Raw genomic sequence first — 25,971 nt, 5'->3', positions numbered from 1 at the left:
ATAGTGTAGGTCGGCAAATAACTATGTGAGCAAACCGGTTCAGAGGTTAGAAAAAAATGGTTCAAATCGCTCTGAGCACTATGGGACTTAATAGCTGTGGTCATCAGTCCCCTAGAACTTAGAACTACTTAAACCTAACTAACCTAAGGACAGCACACAACACCCAGCCATCACGAGGCACAGGAAATCCCTGACCCCGCCGGGAATCGATCATGGGAACCCAGGCGTGGGAAGCGAGAACGCTACCGCACGACCACGAGATGCGGGCTCAGAGGTTAGAGGAAGGCTCGGGCGTATGACCTTCAACAGAACGATACCTCATAAAGAGCTTTGGTGTTATATTTTGCTCTGAGAACAGAGTTATTTTTTGGGAGTGATCAGCGATCTGACTTTTTTAATGCGGCCCACCACCTTTTCTTTTCCAACCTCTTCCTCTCAGACCAGCGCTTACAATCTAAGGTCCTGGTCTATTATCTGGATATACTCCATTCTCTGCAGCACCCAGTAAGACCATATTTATTAAACACCTGTCGTATCGTCCTGTCCCCCCTTCTAACCAATGGTTTGCGCAAATTCCTTTCGTCATCACTAATTCTGCAGAGTATCACTGAAACATCCCCTTAGAAAAATTAATGAGTTGCTGTATTGGTTAACCCCTTATGCTATTTGATTTTCAAAGAGCTGAGCAAAACTGTACGTGTTCAGACATTTCTCTCTTTACTTATTCTGATCATCAATAAACTGACACACAATATTTTTAGCGCAACGCAATCTGACTTTAAATAATCCCTACAAAAGAATGGCCCTGACTAACAATAACCTGTACTTCTTATGAATCACTTACCTCACAAAAATCTTCGTTACTCGAACTACTGCAATACAGCGAGCGCCAATACTGCCAACTAAATAAAAGATACTAACTACTGAGGGCACTAACTACTGGTAGGCATAGTTAGTAAATGAAAGATTTTGGTACAGAACAAACAAAGTATTTACCTCAATAATGTTCAAAACGTGAAGAGAGGGGCTAGTGTAATTGTTTAATACAAACCATACAAAAATGCACGGAAGTATGTTTTTTAACACAAACCTACGTTTTTTTTAAATGGAACCACGTTAGTTTTGTTAGATCAGGAGAACGGGCAGGCCAATTTATGCGTCCTCCACGTCCTCTGAAACGCCCGTCGAATATCCTGTCAAGGGTCAGCCTAGTGTTAATTGCAGAATGTGCAGGTGCACCATCATGCTGATTCCACATACGTCGACGCGTTTCCAGTTAGACATTTTCGAGCAACATTGGCAGATCATTCTGTAGAAACGCGTTGTATGTTGCAGCTGTTTGGGCCCCTGCAATGAAGTGAGGACCAATGAGGTGATCGCCAATAATTCCCCACCATACATTTACAGTCCACGGTCGCTGTCGCTCTACCTGTCTCAGCCAGCATGGATTGTCCACGGACCAGTAATGCATGTTCCGTAGATTCACTGCCCCGTGGTTTGAGAAACTCGCTTCATCGGTAAACAGGTAGAACTGCAACGCATTCTCTGTTAATGGCCATTGACAGAATTGGACTCGATGACTACAGTCATCACCATGTAATTGCTAATGTAGCGACACATGAAACGGGTGAAAGCGGTGACGATGCAGTATGCGCATGACAGTACTTTGACTCTGTCCACCAGCTCTCGCAGTGTTCCGTGTACTCATGTGTGAGTTCATGGCAACAGCAGCTAACACACCAACTGCACCCGCTTCTCCTGTGACGGGCCTGTTACGGACCCGTTTGCGTGCTACGACCATACCTGTTGCATACAGTTGGCGGTAGATGTTTTGCAATGTGCGGCACGTTGGATGCTCTCTGTCCGGGTAGCGTTCTGCATACACCCTGCAGGCTTCAGCTGCATTTCGTCGACACTCGCCATAGATGAGTATCATCTCCGCCTTTTCAGAGTTCGAATACACCATGGTCACAGTTCCTACAACACTACACTATCACAGACGTCTGGTAACACGGTGTACTACAGTTAGTCTGCTTGCGGAGACGAATGCAGAATAACAATAGCATCAAGCGCTACATGCGGACACTGCGACAACTAGACCAAACCACAACAGTGCACTACAGCCACACTCGTAAACACGGTCGTTATCGATAAACATGTCCCTGCAGATGCTGGTCGCCGACCGTGGACCGTGTTTGTTAACAACACGCAACTGAACGTCGGAGGTTTCAAGCGTCAACTTTAGGTTACAATATCTCCGGATGTAATAAACATTTTACAATGCAACAAACGGCACTGGTTACGTATTTGTTTATATGTTCAGATGTGCTAACAAAACTAACGTGGTTCCATTGAAAAAAACGTAGGTTTGTGTTAAAAATCATACTTCCGTGCATTTTTGTATGGTTTGTATTAAACAATTACACTAGACCCTCTCCTCACGTTCGGTCTGTGCAATCGGGTCGTCAGTATTTTATGTGGTTTACGAAATATATCTAGCGATAACGTTAGGTGACTCACCCTATATATATATCAGTTCATGATATCCAGTATTACAAATTTTCTCTTTCTGATGGACACACGTCCAGATCGTCCGCTCTCAAAATTCTGCCATCTCTCTCCCCCACATCCACCACTGCTGGCGGCTCATCTGTAACTGCGCAACGCTACGCGCTGTTCACATCCAGCTGCCCTACACTACAATAGCAAATATTCCAACAATGCAAACCAGCCATAGACTTCACACAGCACAGTCAGTGATTTTCATATAGAGCGCTACGTGGCGTTACCAACATAAAAACCCAAACAGCCTACTTACACCACCACACTCTCCTACTCTCAGAATTGTGTGTAGCACCACATCCCAAAGGCTTCGATTCCCTCCTTTTCAGATTCTTCCAGATGCATACAGAAACTTACTCAAGTACGTCTGCGTACGTAAGTTAGTTCGTAATCAGTTGCACGCAAACAACAAACAACAATTAATAAAGCCGTCCGGAGTGGCCGTGCGGTTCTAGGAGCTACAGTTTGGAACCGACCGACCGCTACGGTCGCAGGTTCGAATCCTGCCTCGGGCGTGGATGTGTGTGATGTCCTTAGGTTAGTTAGGTTTAATTAGTTTTAAGTTCTAGGCGACTAATGACCTCAGAAGTTAAGTCGCGTAGTGCTCAGAGCCATTTGAACCATTTGAACAATTAATAAGGAAAATAATAACACAATTCCAAACTACGCACTGTTCGAAAATCATGATGTAAGCACTATTGCAAGTTTCCGTGTCTGGCCTACACGTCTAGAATCCCCTGTGCGATATGTGTCATTGCATTTTCTGTTGCTGGGTGGCAGTTTCTATTCGGAAGAAATAACCGGTATCATACCATTCCCCCATGGACAACTGATTCTACGTTTGACATTCTTCGGAAAGCTTCTGCTATGCCCGCTCACGTACGTGTATGTGTTTTGTCAGTAAAACAATACGTTAAAGATAGACCCAATATAAAGCGCTACTTGCACATTTCGCAGACGTTCAGTGTTGAAAACCATCTGCTGTAAACGACTTTCATGTCATGTAGTCGTACGTGACTTGCTAAGCACCTGTACGACTCAAAGAAGTTATAGGAAACATTTACGTCTGCTACAGAAGCTTTGTATTCGGTTGGGCACCGCAAGGAGTGTCTCTTGCACTACTGTGAACGTTGAGTCTACCCAGACAGTCGTACCGCTTGGCATGGATGACATGGTTGGCCGCACAAGGAAGTAGTCTTTCGCCCGGGCCGTGAACAACTCTCTTCGCTTACTGCCTTGAAAGTACGGACTTGAAGAGCATAAATACTTTGTGCTCTGGTACTGATATGGGCACATTAAAGTTAAATCGTCCAGGAATTTGGTGACATGGTTGCTTACTCACGCTGCATTTGGGTTACATGATTTTTCAGATTTATTTACTCGAGGTATTTTGCAGTTCTGTTTCTTGTTAACAATGCTGGTTCCTTGTATCTATTCGAGTCTTGGTTAGAACAACTGGGGATCGAAATCTAATTCATCTTGGGTCATCCGAACAGACAAGTCGCGTTTCTCAATATCTTCCTACTCATTAAATACTCAAGCTCATGTATTCCATCCACCAATTCTCCATTTCTCCTTATTCTTCGAAGAAACTATATCACTCTGCCTTGAGTATTCACATACCACCTAAGTGAAGTGTGCGAACTTGTCTCACATGCTAAAATTTCGATTTATATTTATTGCTTTTCATGGTTTTTAAGGGGGGATGTAATGGATTTTGGTCCAAAAAATCGATTTTTTAATAATACTATTTCTTTAATCTACAAAGATTAATCTATTTTATCGTGATAGCAGCTTTAGAAATGCATTTAAACTGATTAAATCTGCACCGGTGGCCACTCCCGTCTTTTCCGACATTTTGGAAACTGCTTGCTTCAGCGGACTTTTTGTCAGTGTGAAGGCTATTTTCTTTCGATATCTTTGGCTCACATCTATATCCTTGCTTGAAAACTTCCTTGCATGTGGTTTATTTACGTTGTAACAATACTACCACATATTAGCAGGTGGAAGATTGAATTCGCAAACCTTTACGTGGGCTGTAGAAAAACAGTGTTTAGGAAACGGAAGTTTCGTGGAAATTGGTGTACTAACAAAGAAGAGGAAGCAGTTCGAAATGAAGAACATAAGCTCTCAGCTTCAGCATCGAGACTTGGGTTCAAAAAATGGTTCTGAGCACTATGGGACTTAACATCTGAGGTCATCAATCCCTTATAACTTAAAACTACCTAAACCTAACTAATCTAAGGACATCACACACACCCATGCCCGAGGTAGGATTCGAACCTGCGACAGTAGCGGGATCGCGGCTCCAAACTGAAGCGCCTAGAACCGCTCGGCCACACTGGCCGGCCGAGACTTGGGACAGGAGAATTGTACAGGTACGTGAATGATGTTGATATGGATTCCACTTGGTTCGTACTTATTGATTTAGAGCTGCTCTGCCAGGTTATAAAGTTTTCATGTTCATGTGTTAGCAGTAAAAATACGGGATGCATGATTGTTATTGAAGAAAGAAGAGTGTGAATAACTTAATATTTTAAATTAATTTGTAATTTTTGTGGCTATGAATGTTCATTTTCCTCCTCCAAAAGCACTGACAGTGGTACCTATGAATGCAATTTTAGGTTATTATATGCTCTGAGATGCCTTGGACAGGGGAGGGGAGAAAGTAATTTATTGTGTGGTTTTCTGAACATGTCCCCACCTTGTGCAAGGTTTCAAAAAATAAATAAAGAAATGTCTGATGTTGTACGCGATACTGTCAAAGTTTCTACGAAGAAAGCAGTGGAGGAACTGGTGAAAATAAACAAAAAAAATAGATCCTGAGGTAGATATTCATGAGAGTAAATCTCCTACAAATGTTACTGACTTGTGTCTGTCTGTAGATGGGACCTGAATGAAAAGGGGTCATACATCTCTGTATGGAGTTGCATCTGTTATTGGCATTGATTCAGGTACAGTTTTAGATGTATAACTTGAAATTATGTCTAAATACTGCCACCAGTGTGCGACAAGGAAAATGTCCAACAATGAAGACAGTGAGAAACTGTGGCAAGAAAATCAAGCAGTAGCATGCTCTAAACATTTTTGTGGCTCAAGTTTGGGCACGAAAGCTGCTGCAGTCGAGAGAATGTTCTCCAGATCTGAGAACCAGTATGGTGTTAGATATACTAAATACCTTGGTGATGGGGACTCCTCTTCGTTAAAGCTGTAACAGATAAAAATCGGCACAATACAGCAAGTGAAAATTTGGAATTTGTTGGCCACATCCAAAAGAGGCTATGCGGTAGGCTTTGTTGCTTACTGAAAGAGAAGAAGGGTGAAGTACTTGAGGATGGAAAACCACAAGGAGGAAAAGGCAGGCTTACTCTGAAAGAAATTGTTTCTCTTCAGTCACTTTATGGGAGAGCTATCAGGAACAACACACATAGTTTAGAGGCAATGTAGTGTGCTGTGTGGGAAATTTTTTTCTACAAATTATCCACTGAGCAAGCACCATTGCACAATCGGTGTCTAAAAGACGATTGGTGTAAGTTCAACAACAGAAATTAGATGCATTCACGTAAACGCTCATTACCAGAACCTGTTACGAATGCAATTAAGGACACATTCAGGTTTCTTTCAAACCCTGATTGATTGAGGAAGTGTCTTCACGGAAAGACACAAAATGCAAATGAAAGCCTCAATAATTTAATTTGAATCAGATGTTCAAAAAGGTCATTCTGTGGACTTGAACTACTCAAGATAGGTGTCTATGATGCAGTTTTATGTTACAATAACGGAAATAATGGCAGAAATTTGGTGCTGAAAGGTGGTAGAGATTCTGGTGTGTTTACAACAAAAACATTTTACACCATCGACGAGAGCAGGATCAAGAAAGCTAACAGATCAGTGTCTTGCCTGCAAATACAGGCCAGACACATTCGAAGAACAGAGAAGAGAAACTTGGAGGGTGAAGAGTAACGGTATGGAGGATTTCAAACTTGAGATACGTTTATTACATGTAGAAGTATGAGCAGAAAGTCTTTGAACTTCATCTTCTCTGTTTTACATTTTTTATGTCATTAGAAGCCTTTTCTCAAAAAGTATATGCAGTAACGCTATGAAATTTTCAGGACCTGTTCGCAACTTGTTGCTGTCTTCCGGGAACTAAAATATACGAGATCCTGCAATTACATTCTCATTTTTAGATTAATGTATGTGGAAAAAATGTTAATTTAGGATGTGCAAAAATTAAAAACTCTGTTAATGATACAATTTGTACCATAAATTAATAACTGTATTTGAGTGGTCTTATAACCCTCTCAGACCACTACAATAAGAGTTTCAGACTAGCTGCATGATTAAAATTTGAATTATAGCTTTCTATAGAAAAGACAAAAACATTCTAATTTCTGGCAAAATATTAATCCTGCTATTTTATTGTATTTTCCGTTAAAACACAGCTCTTTTTCTTTAGATACAAAAATCTTTAGATTTGTATATTAATAAATATGGCTGTAATGATTTTTTAAAATACATTTTTACATTTTCCGTTACATCCCCCCGTAATTGGTGAACCTTCCTGTGCTGAAACTTTTTTTTTACGCACTAAACTCACTGTATATCGAGAATAAGCATATGTATTCGCACTAACATTAGTAGACCACGTGTGCAATAAAGGAGCAAAAAGAATCGCGACTCTTCAAATGCCCACAAGGCTATTTTCTGTCTTTTGCAAATGTGTTGTTCTGTAAAAATATGTGGTCCGTTGAAAAACATTTGTATTTTTTATTCATGAGGCTTTGTATCCATCTTCTGAACAATACAACAATTTATATAAAGTTTTTATATAATTTTTGCTCGTCTCCTCATTATTCTAAAGTCTTCACACGTGCTCACTTAAATTTTAACTGCTTTAGCAGAGATAGCACTACTGTAATGTAATTTTCAGCTAAGATGGTAGGTGTGGGTTGAATGAATCTCCGAGACACTTGTTTTGTGGCGACAATGCCTTTGAAACTTTGCCAGCAAATGAGACATTTTAAATTTGTTAGATGTTTCACAGTACACTGCACAAGTGTATTTGTATGGGTCATATCGCTTCTGCAAGGAGTGATTCACTAACATTTACAGGTTTCTTTAGAAGATTTGTAAAGATTAAAGGTTCGTTTCATATTCATTTACCTTATGCCAAATACTGCTTTAACTATAGCATTGCGCTATGGGAAAGTTGTCTCGCAACAACATACTCACTAAAAGTGTCAGTTCGCGCTATTGTTCATTTATGGATCAAATTTTGTGTAAAGGAAACTGTTTCAGGGTATTGAAACCGAGGTCGCATTGTATTATATATATTCGCTGATAGAACCTAAAGTGTAGTGTCTGCTTTCAGTGTGGTGAGGACCAAAAGCGATGAAGTGCCAAGCGTGGCACTGCTGCCACCTAGCCCGTGGACAGCCCTGGGAGAGCGCTGTTTTGGCCAAGAGTCAGAGCGGCGGACGAAATATCGCGTTATAGTCAACAGCAGGGTGGATTTGCATTCAAATGCATATTTTTCTCGTCTTGTACAACACTTGCACCGCGCGGCCCTGATGTCGTTATTATTCGCGACACAGAAAATTTCTTTCCTTCGCCCCCACCACCTATTTTCCCCCACCCCCCACCCTCTCTCTCTCTCTTTCTTTCTTTTATCACTCCCCTTTCCCTCGAAAAGACACAATTTTATTTCTCGTCCCCGGAGCATGACAAGAGTTGACTCTCCTGGAAGGAAAGAGACGGAAAAACAGGGCGATGCGACATGCGGCCCTGTTGCACGGAATAATGGGAATTTAACTCGATTTTTACAGTTTTATTCCGGTGTCGACGCTCCCTTTTTTTCAGCCCTCCCTCCTCTTCCTTCCCTGGCCAGAGTTTCCCCGAGTTCTTCCGCCGCCGCCGCCTTTTTCCCCCGCGAGACTCTGATGGGGCAGGCAACGGTCCGCCGTGTCCCTGTTTACGCGGCGCGTGAGAGTAGGGACAGAGGGGCATTAAGAGCAGGCCCGAGATTCGGCCTCGCCCGCTGCTGGCTGCCGGCTGACTGATGGAGACGCGGATAAGGCGATTATAAGGTGGATGTTCCGCCGAATGGCGCTCGTTACGCCTCGCAGCGGCGCTGGAAGTAGAAGGAATGAAAATTTGTCGCCCGGGGTGGCCACCCCACCCGACCCGACCGGGAGAGTCCGCGTAAAAACTCACCGGCCCTCTCCGTGCGGCGAGCAATTGGCCTGCCACCCGTGCACCCCTGGGAACTAGCAGCCAACCCCTGCTTGCTAACGGCATAGTTTAACGTAGTTGCCCAACCCCATCGTTATCTTTATCTTTCCTCATTTTCTCCACTGACTTATTCGTGCCTTTAAATCAGGGCCGGCCACGGCGTGCCGAACTTCACGCGTGCAACGTGTTTGATGTATGATGATGATGATGATGATGCAGACGGTTGTATGGGCGCACGACGGCAAGGTCTTCAGCGCCCGCTCAGTAACAGATTGAGACGGGTGTCAAGAAAATACTCAGAACAGCAAGTTAAAACGGAACGTAAAATACAGTTAACAAGGTTGGAAAAATATGTGCCTACCGACACCGGAACGTGGGACGAAGCATGCCATCAGCAGTAGAACATGGACAACACAAGAAGAAAGTGGTAGAGGGAGCTAAAACAATATAGCAGACGGAAGTGGCTGGCTGACCGTGTGCAATACAATAAAACCTCCAGCCTGAAAGTTTAGACCAAAGTCCAGACACATCACAAAAAAATTTTAAAACCCTAGACACACACGTCTCATCATTAGCTAAAACACAACTTGTGCTTCTGCCCTTGCATCACGGTTTAAAATGCAGTATGTTAAAATGTGGCGGACAGAGATGTGCACACGACAAGCATAACAAAACGGGGGATTCCTCCGCCGTAATAGAAAGCTATGTGTGAGAGCACAGTGCCCAAGCGGAAGACACGTGAGGGTCACTTCTTCCCGCCTGCGCAACCGGCAGGAGGATCTCCACGGCCGACCGCATGCGGGCCAAGGTACAGCCTGTCACTTGGCTTTGTTCGGTCCAGCTCCGAAGTAGCTGGTGTGGTACAGCTCTCTGAATTCAGCAGAACCACGGTGTCATCGATGTTCGTCCTTCCCTGCTGGAGGACGTTCATAGATTCGGTGGCAGTTTGCAGAAAAAGAGGCAGTCTAGCCATCAATCATCCCAATCCTTTAAAATGAACGGGGATGACGGAAGAGAGGTATGAGAATTCTCGTTTCGCATAAGCAAGGGGTGTATCTCTGTGTGTGCTTGTGTGTGTGTGTGTGTGTATTGAACCAGGGACCAAGAAACGGCGGAGAGGCTCCGCCCCGCCGTAGCCCTTAATGGTTCGCGTTCGCTACCCCACAACAGGCCACAGCAATTCACGCACCTCACCGCCACCCCACACCGAACCAGAGGGCTATTTTGTGGTTCAGCCCTCAGCGGAACCCCTCCCCCCCCCCCTCCCCGTCCCGAGTGTAACCCCAATGTTTGCATGGTAGGGTAATTATGGTGTACGTATACGTGGAGACAGTGTCTGCGCAGCAATCGCCGACATAGTGTAACTGAGGCGGAATTAGGGGAACCAGCCCGCATTCGCCCAGACATATGGAAAACCGCCTTAAAAACCATCCACAGACTGGCCGGCACACCTGACCTCGACACTAATCCGCCGGCCGGATTCGTGTCGGGGACCGGCACGCCTTCCCGCTCGGGAAGCAGTGCGTAAGACCGCGCGGCTAGCCAGGCGGGCTAAGGAAACGGTGCTGCATGTTCACTATGAAACGACAGTACAGAACCACGCAGAAAGATTTAAAGATATAGTTGACAGTTAAAGAGCAAAAAGTTACAACGCCTGAGACATGGCATTCATTGCTCTGTACATCAAGAAGCACTTTGTGCTAAATTTCCAATCATCGAGCACGTGAGGAAACTGGTGGTACGAATAGCAAAATTGCTAAAGTCGCATGCATTGTTCCATTGTTGTTGGAACAGTTATCAATGGAATTGAACGAAGACTATGCAGTCTTCACATATTACTGCAAAGTACGTTGGTCAAGTCAAGGGGCATACCTGGAACGACTTTCCGATTTAAATCTCGCTATTATTGAGTTTATGAAGGAAAAACGAGTGCGGGAACGAAAATTAGAACACCTGTAATGGAATGCAGAGTTTGTATTTTAAGTAACTCCTTTCTGATCTGATGGGGATGTATTTGAAAAGAAAATCGCGTAGTAGATGGGAGACATTCTGACAAAGACAGTCCACTTTCCTAAGCTCATTGCCGTTAAGGAAAGCTGGAGGCCCAAAAATTTCTTTGTGACTTCGACTGAATTATAAGGATAATTTTATAAAATTTTTGAGAAAACTGCCAATCTTACATCTGTTTTGGAGCTGTTTGCCTCTTCAGTTGAAAGCGCCACTTTGCAAGTGCTGATGTAACTGATTGATGTGCGAGTTATGTCCACTTTCAGTGACAAATACATTAAAACTGTCCAGGATGTCTACATTACTTTCCTCTACTTCGTACTCCAAATTTTAATGACGAAATTTATTACAACATTTTGACCGACATATTTGTGTGAAAGACGTTTTTCGATTATGAAACTAAGTAACTGACGATTACGTGGCAATTTGACTGCCGAACTCTGTGAAATTGTCTGTATGGAGACAGTTTGTACGAGGCAAAAATTATGTTCTGTCTTTAGAGCGTCAAAAATAATAACATTAAAAACATGTTTTGTTTGTAATCTATCTTGTTGAGAAATGTGAAATATAAAACCAAGTCGTATGCAGTGCAATTGCATTACGATTTAAATAAGTCACATTTGTAGTTTTCCTCTCTTCTCCCTTCTCGTGTTCAGATAGTGTGGTGTGACGGTGCGGGAAATGTGCAGCGACGCTGAAAGCTTTGGCACCCTTGCCCAAGTATGGCCCGCGAGCCGAAATCTTGGCCATCCCTACTTTAAGCGAACTTTACGCTGTTTTATACCATTCACACTTACATGTATAGTTCGCATGCCGCCGTATAGTGAGTGGCTGAGGGTATACTTTGCACCTTTGTCAGCGACTTCCTATTCAGTTTCACTCATTTGTCGAGCGAGGCTTTTCAACACAGATTTTCCCTCTACAGCGGAGTTTTCGCTGACTTGAATCACCACAACAGATTAAGACAGCGTGTGCCGGACCAGTAACAAGGCCCTTTGCTTTTCGTCGAGAGCTGTCTCAGCTATCCAAGCCTGACTCACAATCTACCCTCGCCATCTGACCGCCAACAATGCTTTATCTCATATCTTCTAGATCTCACAGTTTGTGCACTTGTTTTAAACGGCCTTACGGCTACAGTTGTAATAATGCTGACTATATCCTTGAAACAACGAGAATTTTTTTACTGTTTAAACCATCCGCAGACCAAAATACACTCCTGGAAATGGAAAAAAGAACACATTGACACCGGTGTGTCAGACCCACCATACTTGCTCCGGACACTGCGAGAGCGCTGTACAAGAAATGATCACACGAACGGCACAGCGGACACACCAGGAACCGCGGTGTTGGCCGTCGAATGGCGCTAGGTGCGCAGCATTTGTGCATCGCCGCCGTCAGTGTCAGCTAGTTTGCCGTGGCATACGGAGCTCCATCGCAGTCTTTAACACAAGTAGCATGCCGCGACAGCGTGGACGTGAACCGTATGTGCAGTTGACGGACTTTGAGCGAGGGCTTATAGTGGGCATGCGGGAGGCCGGGTGGACGTACCGCCGAATTGCTCAACACGTGGGGCGTGAGGTCTCCACACTACATCGATGTTGTCGCCAGTGGTCGGCGGAAGGTGCACGTGCCCGTCGACCTGGGACCGGACCGCAGCGACGCACGGATGCACGCCAAGACCGTAGGATCCTACGCAGTGCCGTAGGGGACCGCACCGCCACTTCCCAGCTAATTAGGGACACTGTTGCTCCTGGGGTATCGGCGAGGACCATTCTCAACCGTCTCCATGAAGCTGGGCTACGGTCCCGCACACCGTTAGGCCGTCTTCCGCTCACGCCCCAACATCGTGCAGCCCGTCTCCAGTGGTGTCGCGACAGGCGTGAATGGAGGGGCGAATGGAGACGTGTCGTCTTCAGCGATGAGAGTCGCTTCTGCCTTGGTGCCAATGATGGTCGTATGCGTGTTTGGCGCCGTGCAGGTGAGCGCCACAATCAGGACTGCATACGACCGAGGCACACAGGGCCAACACCCGGCATCATGGTGTGGGGAGCGATCTCCTACACTGGCCGTACACCTCTGGTGATCGTCGAGGGGACACTGAATAGTGCACGGTACATCCAAACCGTCATCGAACCCATCGTTCTACCATTCCTAGATCGGCAAGGGAAATTGCTGTTCCAACAGGACAATGCACGTCCGCATGTATCCCGTGCCACCCAACGTGCTCTAGAAGGTGTAAGTCAACTACCCTGGCCAGCAAGATCTCCGGATCTGTCCCCCATTGAGCATGTTTGGGACTGGATGAAGCGTCGTCTCACGCGGTCTGCACGTCCAGCACGTACGCTGGTCCAACTGAGGCGCCAGGTGGAAATGGCATGGCAAGCCGTTCCACAGGACTACATCCAGCATCTCTACGATCGTCTCCATGGGAGAATAGCAGCCTGCATTGCTGCGAAAGATGGATATACACTGTACTAGTGCCGACATTGTGCATGTTCTGTTGCCTGTGTCTATGTGCCTGTGGTTCTGTCAGTGTGATCATGTGATGTATCTGATCCCAGGAATGTGTCAATAAAGTTTCCCCTTCCTGGGACAATTAATTCACGGTGTTCTTATTTCAATTTCCAGGTGTGTATAATGAGGTGACGGCACTGTCAAGGCTGATGAAGTACAAGGGATATTCGGAAAGTAAAGTCCGATGGTCGCGAAATGGAAACAACTGCAAAAAGAAAATATATTTTATTTGCAAGTTACTTTTCGATGTAGTCGCCGCTCCGACTTAGACATTTGTCGTAACGTCGTACCAACTTTGAAACACCCTCGTCATAGAAGGCAGCCGCCAGTCCTTTCCGTCAATTCTGTAAGCCCGTCTACAGCTCGTGGTCTGTGCCAAAATGTTGTCTTCATAGCCAGCGGTTCATGTTAGCAGAGATGATATCCAGAGGGAGACAATTACTGGCTGTATTGTGGGTGATCAAACATTTCCATCAAAAAGGCTGCAGTAACTTCTTCAACGACCCTGCAGCGTGCAGCCGGGCCGGCCGGAGTGGTCGTGCGGTTCTCGGAGCTACACTCTGGAACTGCGCGACCGTTACGGTTCGAATACTACCTCGGGCATGCATGTGTGTGATGTCCTTAGGTTAGTTAGGTTTAAATAGTTCTAAGTTCTAGGGGACTTACGACCTCAGCAGTTGAGTCCCATAGTGCTCAGAGCCATTTTTTCTCGTCGGAATCGAGAAGACGAAGAGATGGAGAAAATAATTCAGTATGTAAATGGAGATGAAAATGTAAAGGTAGTGGGGGACTGGAATGCGGTTGTAGGGGAAGGAGTAGAACAAAAGGTTACCGGAGAATACAGACTTGGAAGTAGTTATGACAGAGGAGAAAGACTAATTGAGTTCTGTAATAAGTTTCACATGGTAATAGTGAGGACTCTGTTCAAGAATCAGAAGAGGTAGAGGTATACTTGGGGAAGACCAAGAGTTACAGGATTGCATCACGCTTAAACATAGGTCCCCAAATCAGATACTGGATTGGGCAGATAACAGATCGCAGTTTGGTAATGATGAAGAGCCGGCTGAAATTAAGAAGAATCAAGGCGCAATTGGTGGGATACGGAAGTACTAAGGAAAGAAGAGATACGCTTGAAGTTCTCTGAGGTTATAAATACCCGAATAGCTCAGTACGCAGTTCGATTGAAGAGGAATGGATACTTCTGAAAAGGGAAGTCACAGAAATTAGAGAGAAAACGTAGGTACAAGAAAGGTAACTGCGAAGAAACCATGAGATACAGAAGGAATGCTTCAGTTGGTCGACGAAAGAAGGAAGCTTAAACATGTTCAGGAAAACACAAGTATGGGTAAATACAGGTCACATAGAAATGAAAGAAGCAGGAAGTGGAGGAAGGCTAAGGCGAAATAGCTACATGAAAAATGTGAAGAAATCGAAAAAGAAACTGTTATTGGAAGGACTGACACAGCAAACAGAAAAATTGAAAACCTTCGGTGAAATTAACAGCGGGGATGGTAGGAGTGCAATGGGAATTTCACTGCTAAATTCAAAGGACAGAGCGGATAGATGGGAAGATGGGGAGGACATATCTGATGATGTTACAGAAGAAGAAAGCAGATCGATAGGCAAGAGATAGGGGATCCAGAATTAAAATCAGAATTTAAAAGAGCTTTTGAAGGCAAAATCAAAAAAGCAGAAGCCATAGATAACATGCCATCGAAATTTCTTAAATTATTAGGGAAAGTGGCAACAAAACGGTTATTCACATTTGTATGTGGACTGTATGAAACTGTCGATGTACCACCAGACTTCCGGAAATTATTGCACATTCAGCATAACGGCTAATGCATCCAGTTTGCTGACAACAATAATATACAGAAGAATCAGGTCAGTCAAAAGAGAGATGACTCAAAAAAAGTGGAGCAAGAATAGTCATATTCCTCATGACGTTGGTACCAAACTTCAACGTGAGAATGCAAGATTCCACATCGCTGTTCACATCACAAACGCCTTCTATGGTTCCTTGGCTAGTCCCGATACTGTGATGTGTCCCCAAATGGCGTATGTCTCGTTTGCTATGAGAAGGTTTATGTTTTCAAATGAGCTTCCGAATTTGAGGAATAAATTTCTGAGAAATTGGCGCACAGCATGGTATAGTAGCGAGTCATGGTCTGCGGAAAAGCCCGTACAAAATGGAAGTGTTTGAGATGAGGAGCTGTAAAGGATGTTGGAAATTAAGTGTACTGATGCGATGAGGAGTGAGAATCATCGAAGGAAAGAAGATGCGGAGAAGGTTCACAAGATGAAGAGAGAGGAACATAGGTGGACATTCGTTTTCGGTGTTTAGCCATTTATGCGAGTTATGAGCTTTTATGAATCTCACAGTCGCCAATAACACATGCCCTTTCTTATTTGACAGATCAGACTGAACTGGAAAATTTTGGGAGTGTATAGTTGGAATTTATCGAGTTGTGCAAGAACAGAAAATGAAATTACACAGTAGAATAAGCAAGAAAATGTGGGTTGTGCACTTCAGTGATTAGAGCTATTTCTCAAATTTCGTTTCGGTCCTATCACCGCTGGCTTTATGCAGTCTTTTTGACTGAATACATCCTCGAAAAGGAGATAAAACGCTGTAGTTAGAGTTAAGAACTTACACATTCACGACGAGATTAAAGTAGCAAGTCGAACTGTCCAACAGCCAATAGCAGTGTGGTTCTCTAGCTATAGTACGAAGAGATCCACCAAAGTGAAACGGAAATATCAGAGGTGTTGTTTCCTCCACCAATATAACAAACAAGCCACGGATAGTGGGGGAGAACGTCATTGCCCCGGTAAAAGTAACAACAAGAAAGTTACTCATTGACCTCCAGCAGGCGGAAAGCAATTACACTACCACATATCTCATAAAGCCAAAAAGACGCATCTACTCTGTCGTTTTTCCAGACAAAACGCAAGGTAAAAGCGGTAATATGATACTAGAGGGTGACATTATATAAGTGTGATTACACAGGATGAGTAATGGAAATACAGAAATACAGATCACATAAAATTTCTGATGCAAAGCACAGGTTCCGTGCAACTAAATTTCAGGTTATTAACGAATTTATATCACTCCCACTGATTAGTGCTTCTGGGCGAATTTGGAGAAAAACACTGTGGATAAGTGGTACAGAAAATGAAATGGGAACAAGATAAAACTGGTCAAATATCTCATGAAACGCTTCTATAGAGATGTTTTAATAGGACATATGTCAAGACATTAGGGAATAGTTCCTTTGTAGAGGTGTTTCAAGGACATATCTCAAGACATTAGGAAATAATTCCATGGTACTACCGTGAATAGTGGAGGGTAAACCCTACAGGCAAAGATAGTGACTGGAACACATCCAAAAAATAAATTAGGACGTTGTGTGCAACTGTTACTCTGAGATAAAGAGTCTGGCACAAGAGAGAAATTCGTGGCGCACAAAATCAAACCAGTCAGAAATTGATGATAAAAGCTAGAAGCCAGCAGTGATTGTATACTGACATAGAATGTATTTCAAATGTGGTAAAAAATTCGTCAAGATGACATTCGGAAGCTGTTTAATTTATGTCAAACGAATACAAGGATCTATTCTTGTCGTGAGATTACACCTTATAGTGATGATGTTGGACAACAGTAACAAATGGAGCGAAAGTAGAATCATTTAACACCCACTACGTGATGAACATTGCCACAAAGTCTGAATACCATCGGCATATTGCCTCACGATGTAATCGTGTACAAGTATTTTCCATTTCTGACACGTATGTGTTCTAGATTGGACTTCGTTGAGACATTACACTGCCCGAAAAAATGTTAGTGTAGCTGGAAAGACGGCGATTCTAATCCTACGACGGCATACGCCACTTGCGGGATAGCAGACGTACCGGCAACGGCTACAACGTCGTCCGCCAACAGGTAGCGTCGTGGCATAGCGACCAGAGCTCCATTTGTCTTTGTCAGGTAATGCACACAGCTAGAAGGCTCAGTGTGGTGCAAAAGTGGGAAACAAGCAGGCAACCAGGCCACAGAGACACATTCGTGCTACCTACAGCCAACTGAGCGAGACTGAAAAGGGTCCACAAGGCTCCCAATTGGCGGGACGGTTCTTTCGTAGAATTGCCTTACAAGTCTTACAAGTTGGACGTGCTGCGTCAGCTGTGAAGTGATGCTGGTGTCAGTGGTGACGTGAACATTCTCACACCCATATCTGGACGTCCACATAACACATACGCCTTCTGGGGTCGTCGTATTGCAAGGGCAGCACTCGCAGACAAGAGGCTTATAAGCCCAGACGTGTCATCAGGAACTGTTGCGAACCGGTTGTTAGCAGTGGTAATATGGGCATGCACAATTCTGTTCCATTTTCCACTCACGCCACAGTATCGACGTGCACGGCTCAACTGTCGCCGTCAGTGGATCACATGGAACATGCTATGGCGCACTGCGGTCTTCAGCTATGAAGGCAGATTCTGCCTGCACAGAAGTGACGGTCGTTTGTACGTACGACGTAGACCTGATGACCTGATGAGCGCTGTCTCGCAAAGTGCATCCGTCCAAGACCCACTGGCTCCATCCCAAGGGTAATGGTCTTCGACGTTCTCTGCAAGACGTGCACCAACTTCCATGGCCAGCACGATCTCCGAACTCGTCTCCAATCGAACATGTGTGTGGTGTGATGGGAAGTACAACTCATCAAACCAACCTCTCTTACAGAACGACACGAACAGGTCGAGAAGGCGTGGAATAACGTATCGCCAAACACTTTTCACCATCTACGACCAACTGGATGCCAGAGTCAGAGCCTGAATTGCCACCCGTGGATGCTACACATGTGCTAGTGTGCGTGTTGTAGCATGGGTCGGTACGTCTGTTATCGCAGGATTCTGTTACCTCAGAATCGTTTACGCTGTTGACCTGTAAATACAGGGTGGTCCATTGATCGAGACCGGGCCAAATATTTCACGAAATAAGAGAACGAAACTTGTCTAGCTTGAAGTGGGAAACCAGTAGGCGCTATGGTTGGCCCGCTCGATGGCGCTGCCGTAAGTCAAATGGATGTCAACTGCGTTTTTTAAAATAGGAACTCCCATTTTTATACATATTAGTGTAGTACGTAAAGATATATGAATGTTTTCGTTGCACCACTTTTTATGCTTTGTGATACATGGCGCTGTAATAGTCATAGACATACGACTCACAATTTTAGACGAACAGTTGGTAACAGGTAGGTTTTCTTAATTAAAATGCAGAACATAGGTACGTTGGAACATTTTATTTCGGTTGTTCCAATGTGATACATGTACCTTTGTGAACTTATCATTTCTGAGAACACATGCTATTACAGCGTAATTACCTGTAAGTACCACATTAATGCAATGAATGCTCAAAATTATGTCCGTCAACCTCAATGTATTTGGGAATATGTGTAACGACATTCCTCCCAACAGCGAGTAGTTCGCCTTCCGTAATATTCGCACATGCATTGATAATGCGCTGACGCATGTAGTCATGCACTGTCGGTGGATCACGATAGCAAATATCCTTCAACTTTCCCCACAGAAAGAAATCCGGGGATGTCAGATCCGGTGAGCGTGCGGGCGATGGTATGGTGCTTCGACGACCAATCCACCTGTCATGAAATATGCTATTCAATACCGCTTCAACCGCACTTGAGCTAGGTGCCGGACATCCATCATGTTGGAAGTACATATCCATTCTGTCAAGCAGTGAAACATCTTGTAGTAACATCGGTAGAACATTACGTAGGAAATCAGCATACATTGCACCATTTAGATTGTCATCGATAAAATGGGAGCCAATTATCCTTCATCCCATATTGCCGCACCATACATTAACACGCCAATGTCGCTGATGTTCCATTTGTCGCACCCATCGTGGATTTTCCGTTGACCATATAATGCCGGTTTACGTTACCGCTCTCGGTGAATGACGCTTCGTCGCTAAATAGAACCCGTGCAAAAAATCTGTCATCGTCCTGTAATTTCTATTGTGCCCAGTGGCAGAACTGTACACGACGTTCAAAGTCATCGCCATGCAATTCCTGGTGCACAGAAATATGGTACGGGTGCAATCGATGTTTATGTAGCATTCTCAACACCGAAGTTTTTTACATTCCCGATTCTCGCGCAATTTGACCGCTACTGATGAGCGGATTAGCCGCGACAGCAGCTAAATCGCTTGATACGGGCAACTCTTCAGGTCCAGATTGTATGCCGATTAGGTTCCTTTCAAATTACGCTGATACAATTGCTCCCAACTTAGCAGTCATATACAACCGCTCGCTCACCGATAGATCCGTACCCACAGATTGGAAAATTGCGCAGGTCGCACCAGTGTTTAAGAAGGGTAATAGAAGTAATCCATCGAACTACAGACCTATATCATTGACGTCGGTTTGCAGTAGGGTTTTGGAGCATATTCTGTATTCAAACATTATGAATCACCTCGAAGGGAACTATCTATTGACACGTAATCAGCATGGCTTCAGAAAACATCGCTCTTGTGCAATGCAGCTAGCTCTTAATTCGCAAGAAGTAATGGCCGCTATCGACAGGGGATCTCAAGTTGACTCCGTATTTCTAGATTTCCGGAAAGCCTTTGACACCGTTCCTCACAAGCGACTTCTAATCAAGCTGTGCAAGCCGATGTGGCCGTGCGGTTGTAGGCGCTTCAGTCTGGAAACGCGTGACCGCTACGGTCGCATGTTCGAATCCTGCCTCGGGCATGGATGTGTGTGATGTCCTTAGGTTAGTTAGGTTTAAGTAGTTCTAAGTTCTAGGGGACTGATGACCAGAGATGTTAAGTCGCGTAGTGCTCAGAGCCATTTGAACCATTTAATCAAGCTGCGGCCCTATGGGGTATCGTCTCAAATGTGCGACTGGATTCGTGATTTCCTGTCGGGAAGGTCGCAGTTCTTAGTAATAAACTGCAAATCATCGCGTATAACTGAAGTGATATCAGGTGTTCCCCAGGGAAGCGTCCTGGGACCTCTGCTGTTCCTGATCTATATAAATGACCTGGGTGACAATCTCAGCAGTTCTCTAAGGTTGTTCGCAGGTGATGCTGTAATTTACCGGCTAGTAAGGTCATCCGAAGACCAGTATCAGCTGCAAAGCGATTTAGAAAAGATTGCTGTATGGTGTGGCAGGTGGCATTTGACGCTAGATAACGAAAAGTGTGAAGTGATCCACATGAGTTCTAAAACAAATCCGTTGAAACTCGATTACTCGATAAATAGTAGAATTCGCAAGGCTGTCAATTCAACTAAGTACCCGGGTGTAAAGGTTGCTTTTCATTGGCAGGACACTTAGAAGATGCAACAAGTCCACTAAAGACAGCTCACACTACACTCGTTCGTCCTCTATTAGAATACTGCTGCGCGGTGTGGGATCCGTAATACGTGGGATTGACGGAGGACATCGAAAGGGTGCAAAAAAAGGGCAGCTCGTTTGTACTGTTGCGTAAAGCGGGTGAGAGTGTGGCAGATATGATACGCGAGTTGGGATGGAAGTCATTAAAGCAAAGACTTTTTCGTCGCGGCGATATCTATTTACGAAATTTCAGTCACCAACTTTCTCTTCCGAATGCGAAAATATTTTGTTGAGCCCAACATACATAGGTAGGAATGATCAACAAAATAAAAAACAGAAATCAGGGCTCGAACAGAAAGGTTCCGGTGTTCGTTTTTCCCGCGCGCTGTTCGGGAGTGGAATGGTAGGGAGATAGTATGATTGTGGTTCGATGAACCCTCTGCCAAGCACTTAAATGTTAATTGCAGCGTAATCATGTAGATGTAGATGTAATACACTTACTTGGGCATCATCATTTGTTGCAGGACGTGGTTGACGTTTCATATATGGCTGAACACTTCCTGTTTCCTTAAATAACGTAACTGTCCGGCGAACGGTCCGTTCACTTGGATGATGTCGTCCAGGATACCGAGCAGCATAATAGCACACGCCCTTTGGGCACTTTGATCACAAGAGCCATACATCAACACGATATTGACCTTTTCCGCAATTGGCAAACGGTCCATTTTAACACGGGTAATGTATCACGAAGCAATTACCGTCCGCACTGGCAGAATGTTAAGTGATACCAAGTACTAATACGTTTGTGACTATTACAGCGCCATCTGTCACAAAGCGAAAAAAGTGGTCCCACTAAAACATTCATATTTTTTTCGTACTACACGAATACGTAATAAAAATGCGGGTTCCTATTTAAAGAAACGCAGTTGATATCCGTTTGACCTATGGCAGCGCTATCCAGCGGGACAACCATAACGCCATCTGGTTTCCCCTTTCAAGCTAGACGAGTTTCGTTCTTTGTAGCTTTTCCGTTTGATGCTTATGTCGTGAGACATTTGTCGCGGTCACTATCGACGGGCCACCCTCTATAATCATTTCATGTAGTCCCTGTGCACTACTGTAACAATGTATCTTGAGTGAATTGGAAACCTCTATGTACTAAATTTTCTTCCGGCAGTATATATTACAAGATCACAGTTTCTTCTGAAGAGACAGTGTCGTATTTCTGACAAAGCTTTTTGTAAGACGGTACACTGAAGTTTTTTGATACGCAGAGTGTACGGGGCATTAAACACGACATTCCGCAGCGGCTGCTACATTAGGGCTGACTGCGCCTGGCCAGAAGGCCGCGGATTAGCATGAGAAGAGCGCGGGCTGCACTTCGGAGGCCGCTCCGCGGAGGCCAAGGGCGCAGGCGCCGGGGGGAGCGTAGGCTACTCCGCACACCATTACCCCTGCAGCAGCGGCAGCCGGCAGCCGCCACCGCCGCTGACCTCGGTGGCCGCCAAACGACGCAGAAAGTCGGTCAGGTCCTCCTCTCGCCGCCTAATGAGCTGTGCAGCCCAGCAAGAGGGCCATCAGCTTCCTCAACGTCTCCGGGCGTGCGGGCGGCCGAAGTGCTCGCCTGGCGGCGGAGTAGCGGGCTCGCGACCTACGGTGCTGCAGGACGTCTTGTCTCGTCAGGCGTGCAGATCTGGAGCTCATAAACAAGCACCCGATCTTCACGGGCGAGGACTGGCTGTACATGTCTGACCAAGCAGTCATGTACATCCAGACACAGACGCCGCCAGTGGACTTCTGCCGCCTGAAGAAAATAGAATTCGGGCAGCCAGGAAGCAGTAAGAAGAAGAACAAGAAGCCGCCGGGATCAGCCGGCAGATAAATTCCTGCGTCCACAGAAACCAGAGACCAATCCAACACGCGAAGAAACAAAAATATTCCCAACAGAGAGGATCTCAGGAGGAACAGCTCAAACAGCTTAAACTCCTTTACCTCGGGCCAAGGCAGGCGCGTCAATCAAGTGAGTGAGTGAGTGAGTCAGGACATCTTGTACAGCATCTAGTCCTCTCTGTGGCTCCCGAACCTACATCCCTTTCCACATCACCCCTTCCTTGTGGTCCGGACTAGTTGCAGAAGCAGCATAAAAATTTATAATTTTTCTTGAGACATTTCGTAAGTAGGCTCTTTAGGTTTTTATGTCGGTAACGCCACGTTGCGCTCTGTATAAAAATCACTGACTGTGCTGTGTGCAGTCTGTGGCTGGTTGGCATTGTTGGAATATTCGCTAATGTAGTGTTGGGTAGCTGGATGAAGCCGCCCGTTGTAGCCAAGCGGTTCTAGGCGCTTCAGCCCGGAACCGCGCTGCTACTACGGTCGCAGATTCGAATCATGCCTCGGGCATGGATTTGTGTGCTGTCCTTGTGTTAATTAGGTTGAAGTAGTTCTAAATCTAAGGGACTGATGTCCTCAGATGTTAAGTCTCACGGGGCTCAGAGCCATTTGAACCAAATTGGATGGGAACAGCGCGTAGCGTCGAGCAGTTGGAGGTGAGCCGCCAGCTGTGGTGGATGCTGAGAGAGAGATGCTAGAGTTTTGAGAAATTTCTATATGCAAAAGATCTGGACGTGTGTCCGCCAGAAAAAGGAAATTTGTGAAGATGGATGTCATGAACTTTTGAACACTATTAAGATAAATACATTGTTTGTTCTCAATCAAAATCTTTCATTTGCTAAGTATGCCGATCAGTAGTTAATGCTTTCAGTAATTATAATCTTTTATTTAGCTGGCTGTATTGGCGCTCGCTGTATTGCAGTAGTCCGAGTAACGAAGATTTTTGTGAGTAAGTGATTCATGAAAGGTATAGGTTATTGTTACTCAGCGCCATTCTTTTGTAGGGATTATTGAAAGTGAGACAGCGTTGCGCTAAAAAATTTGTGTGTCGGTTTAGTGATGATCAGAATAAGCAAAGAGAAAACTGAGCACGTTGAGTTTTGCTCAGCTGTTTGAAAATCAAATAACGTAGAAGTTTACCAGCACAGTCATTCATAATTTTTCAAATGGGACGTTTCAATATGAGTCTCGACTTAATGTACAGTAATGATGGAAGCTGCAGAAATTAATTCAAATTTGTGGCAAAGACGGGATTTGAACCCGAGTCTCCTTTCTTATTAGTCAAGTGTGCTAGCACTTACGCCACTGCAGCGTTATCCGCGAGAGCAATGCGTGAACTTTCTTACTGCGATGCCCTCCCTAACACAAATTTCATTTCACGTGTTCAGCTTATTTTCCCCTTCTTAAAGCAACCTATTTGGGTACCCACGCTATTTATCAGATACCAGAGTTGTTTATCCCCTTGAATATTGAGATATCCGAGTTCCATATAGCATAGTCCCTTCCCCATCAGACTGAGGGCCGACCACTGAGCCGTATCGAAGTATCGACATTGGTAATTCGGAGTGGAGCCGTAGTTTTTCGGCTGTTTTCCAAAGACAGAGGCTACGCAGCTATATAATCGATATCTGAGTGCTTTAGAGGGGTAGCAGACGGAACTGAGTCGGAGTACGGAGTTGCGGAGAGAGCGGTGAGCAACAATGCAAACTAGCCACAGACTGCACACAGCACAGCCAGTGATTTTGATACAGAGCGCTACCAATAAGAAAACCGAAACAGCCTACTTACATAGCCCCCATGCTCCCCACAAAAATTTTACAAATTGTTTTGGGCAGTGGGCAATACAGATTTAAATTTTTTTTCATAAATACAATAACAAAGAAATCAAATCCACACACTTATTGATACAATGTTGGTCAAAAGCTAAAATTTTCTCACAGTCCATAAAGACAGTCCTGATCGTTCATCACAGTAAAATAGCAGAGTTTTTCTCAAAGTCTGAGCGGCGAAAGAAAATGCACACGGAAGTAGTGGATTTCCATGCTGTCTCGAAGAAATAGTGTTGTCCTACCAATGGAAAGACATTGCTGACTCTTGACATGCTGACAGGTAATGGGCCACAACAGAGCAAACCCATAGCAGAGTCAGTCGAAGTTTTGAAGAATATTGGTAGGTAGGTCATCACAGAACAGACCACTGTAGTCTTGTTAGAGATAACGGTATTGGTGGGCCACCAGAGGTTCAGACCCACAGCAGTCCTTGTAGAAATAATGGGATTGGTGAGTCATCAAAGGTGCAGACCCAGTGCAGTCCTTGTAGAAATAATAGTATTGGTGAGTCATCAAAAATTCAGACCCACTTTAGTCCTCGTAGAAATGCTCAGCAGCCATCTGTTGCGACTGTGCAGGTGCACAATCACCATCAAAGAGTCTTGTGGACAATATAGCAAGTCCATGAATCACCACTTGTGAACTCAAAATTTTTTTTTAAATGTCCTTAGAACCAGCAATGCTGTTAACCAGTCCCTTGCTGAATTATTAACACTCATGCAAACACTAACAGTCTTCTTTTTTTCACATATTGTGCATATACTATGACCAACAGAAATATGTGCAGTGAAATGAATGCTTACAAGGTACTTAATTTGATGAACTGGTGTCCATTACAATTATAAATTTACAACATAAGAATACAATTACAAAGGTGCAAAATACATCATTAAAGAACATAACAGTACAGATAACATTGTAGTAACACAGGCTTTACAAAAGAATAGAAATAAACATATATATCTGTGTTACAGGAATTATGACATGAGTAAATATATAAAGGATCAGAATAACTTTTGAAACATCAACGTTACACATGAGCATTAAAACAAAACAGAATAAATAATGTCTAAATATCTTTACAAAGTAAATAACATATAATCAGAAAAATTCTACAATGTAACTCTCATCAGTTAAACACATAAAGACAGGAAGAACACAAATACCCAAGGGTACACAAACACATAGTGGGATAACACAAGGAAAGAACAGGGTTTGTTTTACTGCAGTATTTTGCAAACAAAACTTTCTTTACTTCTCAGAGATCTCCCTTCGTTCTTCATTATTCCCAAAAATTCCTATCTATACCTCCTTTCTGTATTCTATTCATATTTCTCTCAAAATAATTATTTCTCATTGTACAATACCCTTTTGGCCCAAATCTTTTTCATATAACTACTCAATGCTTTCTTTCCCTATTCTCCATAGCCAGTTTCTTATATAGTCTACCCCCTCTTAAGCTAACTTAAATCTACTGAGCTCGGATGCTAAACTAAGGGACGAGGCAATGTAGCAGCACAAAACAATTAATACAAGCAGCAATGAAAAAAATGGAAATTGTCAAAGCAAGCAGCAA

The sequence above is a fragment of the Schistocerca gregaria genome, chromosome 6, assembly GCF_023897955.1.
Source record: "Schistocerca gregaria isolate iqSchGreg1 chromosome 6, iqSchGreg1.2, whole genome shotgun sequence".
NCBI lineage: Eukaryota > Metazoa > Arthropoda > Insecta > Orthoptera > Acrididae > Schistocerca > Schistocerca gregaria.
This window is presented reverse-complemented; position numbering follows the sequence as displayed.